At 40.9% G+C, this 10,996-nt stretch overlaps 1 non-coding gene across 1 annotated transcript; it reads right to left on the bottom strand.

Annotated features, from left to right (window-relative positions):
* Positions 1-9,565: 9,565 nt before the first annotated feature.
* Positions 9,566-9,673, bottom strand: LOC112731705 (small nucleolar RNA R71). The gene has a single exon (XR_003167471.1). It is a non-coding gene; the product is annotated as a small nucleolar RNA R71 (small nucleolar RNA).
* Between the last annotated feature and the right edge of the window lie 1,323 nt (positions 9,674-10,996).

Genomic DNA, 10,996 nt, shown 5'->3' with positions numbered 1-10,996 from the left:
AGGTAATTAAAATAATTAATTTTTAAAGCTTAGAAAACATGTTTTTCATTATATGACATAATAGGGAAGGGAAAGTAAAACCATGCAATTAATGTGAATAAGTAGGTGAAGAGTTGAATAAATCACTTTAATTAAGCACAAAAGAACTCATGAAATATGGGTTTATCAACCTCCCCACACTTAAACACTAGCATGTCCTCATGCTAAATCCAAAGTAAATAATTAAGGTTAAAGTGATGGAATGTTATGAAATGCAACCTATGCTAAATGCATCTACCTAATGAGTCATGCAATTCTAATTCATCCACTCATATATAAAGCTTACATGTAGCTAAGTTAATTCACATTCTCAAGGAGTTGTGTATATATATATATAGCCAACCCTTAAATAATAAAGTACTTTAGCAAATGAGATGGGAAAGAAAACATTGTACAAACTTGCAAAACAATTAGTAAATTTTATGCACGGATATATGTTGATGATTTATTGAACCCTCACTGGATTTTGTGTTTACTCTCTAGTCACTCAGTGTTTATTGGGTTTATTCACTCTATTTTTCTTTTTATTCTTAATTTCTACAGCTTTGTTTTTCATCTAACTAATCAATAATTATAGAATATAGTCATACCAAAAAGTCATGAGGTCTTAATTAAGGTTGTAATAGGGCCAAGGTAAAGGTAAGGATTTATGTATATGGTCAAGTGAGCTAATAAGCGAATCCTTAATTAGACTAAGATCTCACCTAACATACATATTTAGTAAAATAAAATTTCTTTACCTATTTTCCCATATTTCCCACTTATTGTTACATGCTCATGTTTTACTTTTTATTTTTATTCCATGTGCATTGTTTTCATTGGGGAATTTTTTTTTAATGCACATGATAATTGAATCATTTAGATTTTCTCATGAGCATGCTTCCCAAATTTTGTTTTATTCCTTTTTACTTTTCTACCTTTTTGTTTCTATTATCCATGTTCCCAAAAGGTTTCCCGCATTTAACTCTATTTATAATTTTCTATCTTAAGCTAACCAAGGATTCACTTGGGATTTTATTTTGTTTTTCTGCTTAAGGCTAGTAATTTGGCTAAATAGAATAAAGGGGTTTTGAAAGGCTCAAGGGGGCTAACAAGGGTAATGTAAAAGGTAGGCTAATTTGGGGTGAGTGAGCTAAAATTAAATGATGGCCTCAACCATTCTCTTGGTATGTATTTATTCTATATTCTATAATTGGACATATAGATTAAAGCAAAGTAAAGAACATCAGAATAAAAAGAAATGTGACACACAGAAATGAAATTATGGTTTGAATGCAACCATATAATTTAAGCTCAAGACTCACGGGCTGTGTGTTCTCTAACTCAAGCATCATATATCATTCATATATTGTATGCAGGTTTAGTTAAAAATTCCCATTATTCTCTTGAAAAAAAATTATTTAGGGTAGCTTTTAAAGTTTTAATGTTCCTCCTTGATGAAATGTTGTCAACTAACGTGTAATGCTATATATACAAGGTGTGGGTTATTTTGATTCTGTTAAAGTTTCTAGTTTACTTCCTTTCTATATTTTTCTATTTAAACTATACTATCTTATGCTAAAAAGGGTAAACTATACTAATTAATCCACTAATAAATCAGAATTACCAACTAAACTAAATAACTAAAATAAACTAAATGGCTGAAGTATGAACTAAAGATGCAAAATGCAGAAAATAGAGTAAAATACACAAGTAGCAATGTATAAGTACTCAGAAAATAACAATAAAAGAAAAAGAGAAAAATACAGAAAAATATCCAAAACAAAAGAAAAAGTATGTAGTAGTTCACCAAAATAAACGCCAGAGATGGCGACCTCCCCACACTTAAAATGAAACATCGTCCTCGATGCTCAATCAAGCCTGGTGTGAAGGAGTGTCATCAATGGTAGGGATGGTAGCTGGGGTCTCCGTGGCGGTGGTGGGCTGAGGGTCTGGCTGCTGTGGAGGTGGGACGGACTGGAGCGGGATCTCCGGATCTGCAGCCTATATCGGTTGCATAACCTCCTGATGCGGGGCAGCCTGCTCTGTGGCTGTCTGCTGATGAGTCTCCGCCTGGGAATGAGGCTCCTCCTCGTGCTCATCCTCCTCTTCGTGCTCATCCTCTGATGGCTCTGAAGGGGTGTCAGGCTCGGAGGGGATGTCGGCGCCCTGTCTGATCATCAGCTTCAGATGGGAATAGCGTCGCCTGCTACGGCGCTCTAATCTCTCATACCGGCGCCTGTTACAGCGCTCCATCTGATCAAGCTGGCAGAATAGACGGTGCACGAGGCGATAGACCGGCTCAGAGGCGGGTGGAGGTGCAGTGGTGGCAGCAGGGGCAGCTGGGGCAGCTGTGGATGAAGAGGGTCCAGCAGACGGAGGGGCTGTCTCATCAGTAGCAGTGACAGGTGGTGGTCTGTAGCCCAAAGCAAGGAAGTTCCTGCTGTGCGGGATGATCTTCCTGCAGTCCGCTGTTGGTGGTCTCTCATCGGCATCCTCCCAAGGCACATCAGCCTGACGGCCTAGCCGTGTAACTAGGTAAGGAAAAGGGAGGGTGCCTCAGACGTGGGCCCTGGCCATATAATGCCAGATAAAACGAGGCAGATAAATGTCCTTACCCTCCAGCACACACCAAAGGAGTGTGATCATGGTAGCCGGGATCTCCGTCTCGTGAGTACTCGGCATCACAAAGTTACTCAAGATCTGATGCCAAAGCCGAGCCTCATCATTTAAGTACACTCTCTTGATCCTTCTAGGCATAGTGGTATTCTGACCCATCTCCCAAGGAACAGTAGGGTCGAGAGCAATCCTTGCCTTCACAGCATCCCAGTCAAACTGCATCTGGCCCATGTCCTCCTCAACCTGTGCAAAACCATCTGGCTGATCAGACTTGGCGGGGAGCTGGAGAATGGTCTCTATGGCCTCCTCAGTGACCAGAATTAGCTTTCCTCTCAGGTTCACTACATCTAGGGTAGTAAGGTAGTAGTTGCAATAGAATTCCCGGACCCAAGATGTATTCACCACTGTCAGTTGTCTCTCCAGAAAGTACCAGCCCCTTTGCTTGATTTGCTCAGTAGTGTATTGCTGGAGGGCCTCTGGAATCTTCAAGGTACGTTCCAGGTATAAATTTCTGGAGTTTGCAAAAGCCGGGTACTTCAGTTCACAGTACCGGTTTGCAAATTTTATAGGATCATTTGCAGGAAGCAGTTGGTTAGCTTTCTCCTGCTGTGTGAAATTCTTCTCCCGCCATGATGTATCGTGCATTAGAGAAATGATGGACTGGGAGGAATCTCCTCTCTTGCGCTTGCCTTTACCTTTCCTCTGTGAAGCAGACATCCTGAAAAACAGAAAACCAAGAATTTGGATAAAATCGGAAAGCAAATAGGCAATTAAATAAAGAAAATCCAAGCGGCAAAGGAGAAATAAAATAAGGAAAATGAGTAAGTGAAATATGATTGAATGAATGTTAAATGGAAAGAAAATAAGCAATATGCCATTGTTAGAAAGTTAGAGGAAAGTGAAAATAGACAGAAAAGAGATCAAAAGGGTTAGTATGGTTAGGATTGGAAAAAGAAATTAGTAAATTAAAATCAGTGAGTTAGGAAGGTAAGTGGCATAGAAAAATTCCATATAACAAGGATTCACAGGTAAGAATAGAAGTACTCATAATTTGAACAAGCAGTTTATGAACCAGGAAATCAAAAAGGATGAGAAAGTCTGCCATAGCGTTCATGTAGTGGTTTGGGTAAAGCAGAGGGAAACAGATTTCAGAAATGCGAAACCAAAACATGAATGAAAACAAAATTTAAAAAAATTGGGCAGCATTCCGGCTAAAATTGGATTGTCCCGGAAAATAAACAGCAATTTAATCAGTTCATATGAATTAAAAAATCAAGCTGCATGTACATAGATATAAAATAAACATAAAAACTCAATGTAAACAGCAGCAACATACAAGAAAGCAGCATATGAAACATGATTATGCAGCAACATATTTGCACATAGGGTAAAACAGAAGTAAGAACAGTGCAAGTAAACAGACCTAGATCCACTAACCACAGCCTAAGCTACCGAACAACCTAGAAATCCACTACAACATGCAAGTCTAGCTATCCTAATTATGAACATAAACGGAATAAAAAATACAGAAAATTTACGAACAGATAAAAAATGGTTGCGTGTTACGGAACCTGGTAAGCGGAAGGGGTGGAACAGGGAAGAAGGTGGCTGCGGGGGCGTCCGGCGCGGTGGTGGTGCACGGCGACGCGGTGGTGGCGGCGGAGGGGGCAGTGGCGGCGAGGATTTGTGTTGGTGATAGAGGAAGGGGGGCTTGCGGTTGGGTGGCGGAGGGGTGGGAGGCTGGGTTGCCGGCGGTGGGGGCGGTGGTCGCGGAGACAGTGGCGGAGAGAGGAGGGGAGAGGAGGAAGGGAGAAGAAGGGAGGGGAGGGGGTTAGGGCGGCGGCGTACGGGGTGGCGGCGGCGTTGGGGTGGTGGTGTGGCGGCTGGCCGGCGGTGGCTGGGAAGAAGAAGAAGAGAGAAGGAGAAGAGGGTTGGGGGTGAAAGGGGAGGGCTGCGCGACTGATAGGGTTCGCGGGCTGGGGGGGTTATATTTTCGAATCCACGCGGTCGCGTGGTTGGGACGAGAATGGGAGTGACGCGATCGCGTGGAGTGCGCGATCGCATGAGAGGGGGGAAAGAAGGGTGACGCGATCGCATGGGTCGCGTGATTGCGTCACTGGAATTTGTGCTAAACGCACGACTTCAGCGCCGTTTCAGCGCAACTCTCTGTCTCCTTTTGGGGCGATGTGCAATCCATGCGACGCGATCGCGTCGCTCACGCGGTCGCGTGTGGTTGGTATTGGGTAGTGATGCGATCGCATGGCATGCGATCGCGTGAGCCAATTTGTGCGAAACGCACAAGGGCCGCACGATTCCAGCCCAACTTTCTGTTCGTTGGATCCTTACGCCGATATATATATATCACGCGGCCACGTGGGTCACGCGGTCGCTTGGGTGGTGTTTTTCGCAATATGACGCGATCGCATGGGGCATACGGTCACGTCGTGCAACCACTTTTTTTTTTTGATGCATGAAAAGTGCAGAATGCAATGACTATCATGGATGCTTATGCATGATTCCAGGTTTAATAAATAAAAATGAAAAAGGAAAAATGAAAGCAATTAACAAGAAATAATATGAAAAAAAAGAAGCGACCATACCATGGTGGGTTGTCTCCCACCTAGCACTTTTAGTTAAAGTCCTTAAGTTGGACATTGGAAGAGTATCCTGTTATGGTGGCTTGTGTTTAAATTCGTCCAAAAATCTCCACCAGTGCTTGGAATGCCAATAGCCTCCGGGGTCCCAAACTAGGCATGTAAAGCTTCTGCGCAACTTTAAACAGATATTCAGCCTCCCGGGATGACGAATGTCAGAACATAATCCATGATCCCAAGCTGTGTTCTTAGATCCGCCTCCGTTTTGATTTGTAAGTTTCCATTCGGGCGGGTTAAAGAGGAGAGTCTCACCATGGCGACCAAACGTACTCTGTGATCCATGCAATTGAGCACGATACCAATCCGTGTACTTCGAGGTGAAGCGTGGAACCTTATTGAACCTGGTGCACCAGCTCTGAATATGAGCCATTTCCCTCTTACTCTTAAAGCCACAGAGAGCTCTAAGCTGGCCATCTGTTTCAAGCAAACCATATTCAAGTGAATAAGTAAAATTATAAGTTAAGGATTGTACCCACTTGAAGCTTGTATTGGGTGGTAATGGCCTTGGGATAGGTGTTTTTGGTGGTTCTGCAAGTTCTGTTTCCTTGTGTTCTTCTATGAATTCTTCCACTTCCTTGCAAAGATCTTCAATTGTATATGTATCCTGGTCAAAGTCTTCCATGTCTTTCTCATCACTCGAGTCATAGATTGGAGGTTGAGAGAAATCTACCTCCGCATCATCTTCATATTCACTTGGGGAATATTCTTCGATCTCAGAGAATTCACTTGCGGACGCAAGCTCATCACTAGGAGAACTAGACTTGTGACTATCATCATCAAGGAAATTTGCTTCTTGGATTATTCCGTCTGACTCTTCATAAATGACTTGCCTTGGAGATTGTACGGTATCCTCCTTAGCGTCAACTGTGGCATCTTGGACGGAGTTTTCCTCAATTCTGGATTCCCAAGGAAGTTCAGCATCGCCTAGATCTTCAACCAATTCAACCAACTCTTCTTCTTGAACAATGACAGCTTCTTCCACTTGTTCTAGTATGAATTTATTCTCTGTCTTGCCCACTGGAGTCTCTAGTATTTCTTTCATGCTACGCTCTTCATCGGGCTGTCTACATGGAGCTGTGGTTGATCCTTGTATATTTAAGCGCCTAGTAGCCCATTGAATTAGTGCTTGCTCCAGCTGTTGAACGGTTGTTTGAAATTTAATCATTGTTTCTTTTAGGCGATCCTTTGCTTCGCGGTTTTCCAGACTTGGACATGATACAAAGGAAAGTGGTGACGATCGGGAACGATTGGATTGGTATTGGGGTAAGGAAGGATCATATGATGGCGAATGGTGAAGAGAAGCTTCTGAGTGTGGTGGTTCGAGGTTATGTTGAAAGGATGGTTCATATGCACGGGGTGGGGCTTGTTGGTAGTTACAAGGTTGTCCACCATGTCTTTCAGCTGGGTATGCACGGTAGAATGGTCTCTGCCCAGGATATCTCGGAGGGTGTTGCTGCCTAAAGGGTTGATTAGATCCTCTTGGTTCCATCCATCCTTGATTGGTCTAACCTTGATGCACATTCCTGCTGTAACTTCTATTTCCTTTAACAATATTAGAACCAAACTCAAAGCGAGAGGGGTGAGAGTTCATAGTAGCAATTAAAGATAAAGAGGAACAACGAAAATAAATAAACAGGCAAAAGGAAAATATTTACAATAACTAATAATAAGGCACACGTTAGCAGTTCCCCGGCAACGGTGCCATTTTGACGTCGGGATTTCTGCCAGTAAAGAAATTCATAGAAACGGTTGCGTTGTAGATATAGTCTCTAAACCGACAAAAATCCCTTCGTACAAACGTGTTGGGTGTCACAAGTAACAAACCCCTTTAAAAATTGTTAACCGAGTATTCAAACCTCGGGTCGTCTTCTCAAGGAACTGCGAGGAAGTATGTTCTTATTATTGGCTATAAAGGTTATAATCGGGGTTTAGAAGGTGAGAAGCAAGTAATCTGAATGACGAGTGAATTAAATGGCAATTAAGAATAAATAATAACTGTAAAGCGACTTTTAGCAAGGTAGAGAAATTAGAGGTCCAACTTAGTTATCTCTCTCAACAATAATGAAAGTTGAATCTAAACTCCACTTGGTCGACCTTTACCAGGGTAAGGGAAAGTCAAGGGACTAATTAAGTTGACCTTTGAATCCTAATTATTTCCTCAGAAAAGGTTGGGATTATTTAAGTTCAGCTCAATTAGCAAGATCACGATTATCAATTGTATTGAGTTTAATAACTGTTGAGTTACTAAATTCTTAACCAGAACCAAAAGGGAAAAAAGTAAAGTTGCTGGAATAATAGTAAAAATATCCTTAGAAGGGAAGCAGTGGTAACTTAAGTCAAAGAGAACAATCATAAACTGAAAATACCTCAATTATCATTAATTCAAATAGAAATCTGTAACATGGAATAATTCATAAATAATAATAACCAATTCAAATGTTGGAATAAATAAAGAGAAGTAATATTAAAATAAAATTAAACCTGGATCCAGAGTTACTCTTAAAACAAGAAGAAATCCTAAATCCTAAAAGCGAGAGGGAGGAGATCTCCCTCTCAACTAAATCTAATTCATTGAAAGGTGAAAATATGCGAGCTCCCTGAATGGATGCATTCCCTCACTTCATAACCTCTGGTCTATGCCTTCTGGACTTGGGTTTGGGCCAAAAAGGGCCTCAGAACTCGTTATGAGCGTTTTCTGCAATTTATTGTGCGTGGCCTCTGTCACGCGTCCGCGTGGGTCACGCGGTCGCGTCAATTGGAGCTTTTCCTTGCCACGCAGTCGCGTCAGTCATGCGACCGCGTCATGTGCGTTCTGCTTAAGACGCGTGGTCGCGTCAGTCATGCGGCCGCGTCGCTGCTGATTCGTGCTTGGTACGCGATCGCGTCATCCATGCGATCGCGTGGATACCAGTTTCTTTAAAGCTCCGTTTTGCTTTCTCCTTCCATTTTAGTACATTTCCTTTTTCATCCTTTAAGTCATTCTGCCTTAGAAAATCTGAAACTACTCAACACACTAATCACGGCATCAAATGGAAATAAAGGTAATTAAAATAATTAATTTTTAAAGCTTAGAAAACATGTTTTTCATTATATGACATAATAGGGAAAGGAAAGTAAAACCATGCAATTAATGTGAATAAGTAGGTGAAGAGTTGAATAAATCACTTTAATTAAGCACAAAAGAACTCATGAAATATGGGTTTATCAATCTTCCTATCATATCTTTTTTTTAAAATCTTATCTTTTTCAAAAATTTGATTTTCAAATATCTTTTCTAACTTCTTATCTTCTTATCTTTTCAAAATTGATTTTCAAATCTTTTTCAACTAACTAATTGACTTTTTGTTTGTTTCTTATCTTTTTCAAAACTACCTAACCAACTCTCTCTCTAATTTTCGAAAATCTCTTCCCTCTTTTTCAAAAATTCTTTTTAATTAACTAATTGTTTCAATTTTTAATTTTAATTTGATTTCATTCCTAATTTTCGAAAATCACTAACCCCTTTTCAAAATTTTATTTTCGAAAATCCTCCTTCTCTCTTATCTCCTTCTATTTATTTATTTATCTACTAACACTTCATCTCACCCAAATTCGAACCCCCTCTGCCATCTGTGTTCGAATTTTCTCTTCTTCCTTTCTTTACATTACATTCTTTTCTTCTTCTACTCACACAGGAGAACCTCTATACCTGGGTAAAAAGGATCCCTATTATTATTATTTTTCTGTTCCCTCTTTTTCATATGAGCAGGAGCAAGGATAAGAACATTCTTGTTGAAGCAGACCCTGAACCTGAAAGGACTCTGAAGAGGAAACTAAGAGAAGCTAAAATACAACAATCCAGAGATAACCTTACAGAAATTTTCGAACAGGAAGAGAAGATGTCAGCCGAAAATAATAATAATGCAAGGAGGATGCTTGGTGACTTTACTGCACCTAATTCCAATTTACATGGAAGAAGCATCTCCATCTCTACCATTGGAGCAAACAATTTTGAGCTGAAACCTCAATTAGTTTCTCTAATGCAACAAAACTGCAAGTTTCATGGACTTCCATCTGAAGATTCTTTTTAGTTCTTAACTGAATTCTTGCAGATCTGTGATACTGTTAAGACTAATGGAGTAGATCCTGAAGTCTACAGGCTCATGCTTTTCCTGTTTGCTGTAAGAGACAGAGCTAGAGTGTGGTTGGACTCTCAACCCAAAGATAGCCTGAACTCTTGGGATAAGCTGGTCACGGCTTTCTTAGCCAAGTTCTTTCCTCCTCAAAAGTTGAGTAAGCTTAGAGTGGATGTTCAAACCTTCAGACAGAAGGAATATGAATCCCTCTATGAAGCTTGGGAGAGATACAAGCAACTGACCAAAAAGTGTCCTTCTGACATGCTTTCAGAATGGACCATCATGGATATATTCTATGATGGTCTGTCTGAATTAGCTAAGATGTCATTGGATACTTTTGCAGGTGGATCCATTCACCTAAAGAAAACACCTGCAGAAGCTCAAGAACTCATTGACATGGTTGCTAATAACCAGTTCATGTACACTTCTGAGAGGAATCCTGTGAGTAATGGGACGCCTCAGAAGAAGGGAGTTCTTGAAATTGATACTCTGAATGCCATATTGGCCCAGAATAAAATATTGACTCAGCAAGTCAATATGATTTCTCAGAGTCTGAATGGAATGCAAGCTACATCCAACAGTACTCAAGAGGCATCTTCTGAAGAAGAAGCTTATGATCCTGAAAACCCTGTAATAGTAGAGGTGAATTACATGGGTGAACCATATGGAAACACCTATAATCCCTCATAGAGAAATCACCTAAATCTCTCATGGAAGGATCAACAAAAGCCTCAACAAGGCTTTAATAATGGTGGAAGAAACAGGTTTAGTAATAGCAAGCCTTTTCCATCATCCACTCAACAACAGACAGAGAACTCTGAACTAAATACCTCTAATTTAGCAAACTTAGTCTCTGATCTATCTAAGGCCATTGACATAGTCAACACGGCCGAACCTAGAGAGGAAGGGGAGGACGTAAATCCCAAGGAGGAAGACCTCCTGGGACGTCCAATGATCAATAAGGAGTATCCCTTTGAGGAACCAAAGGACTCTGAAGCTCATCTAGAGACCATAGAGATTCCATTAAACCTCCTTATGCCATTCATGAGTTCTGATGAGTATTCTTCTTCTGAAGAGAATGAGGATGTCACTGAAGAACAAGTTGCCAAGTTCCTTGGTGCAATCATGAAGCTGAATGCCAATTTATTTGGTAATGAGACTTGGGGAGATGAACCTCCCCTGTTCACCAATGAACTAAATGCATTGGATCAACTGAAATTGCCTCAGAAGAAACAAGATCCTGGAAAGTTCCTAATACCTTGTACCATAGGCACCATGACCTTTGAGAAGGCTCTATGTGACCTGGGGTCAGGAATAAACCTCATGCCACTCTCTGTAATGGAGAAATTAGGAATCTTTGAGGTACAAGCTGCTAAAATCTCATTAGAAATGGCAGACAATTCCAGAAAACAGGCTTATGGACAAGTAGAGGACATGTTAGTAAAGGTTGAAGGCCTTTACATCCCTGCTGATTTCATAATCCTAGATACTGGGAAGGATGAGGATGAATCCATCATCCTTGGAAGACCCTTCCTAGCCACAGCAAGAGCTGTGATTGATGTTGACAGAGGTGAATTAGTCCTTCAATTG

Source organism: Arachis hypogaea, chromosome 12 (assembly GCF_003086295.3).
Source record: "Arachis hypogaea cultivar Tifrunner chromosome 12, arahy.Tifrunner.gnm2.J5K5, whole genome shotgun sequence".
Lineage (NCBI taxonomy): Eukaryota > Viridiplantae > Streptophyta > Magnoliopsida > Fabales > Fabaceae > Arachis > Arachis hypogaea.
The sequence above is the reverse complement of the archived record's forward strand: the minus strand, read 5'-3'. Positions and strand labels throughout refer to the sequence as shown.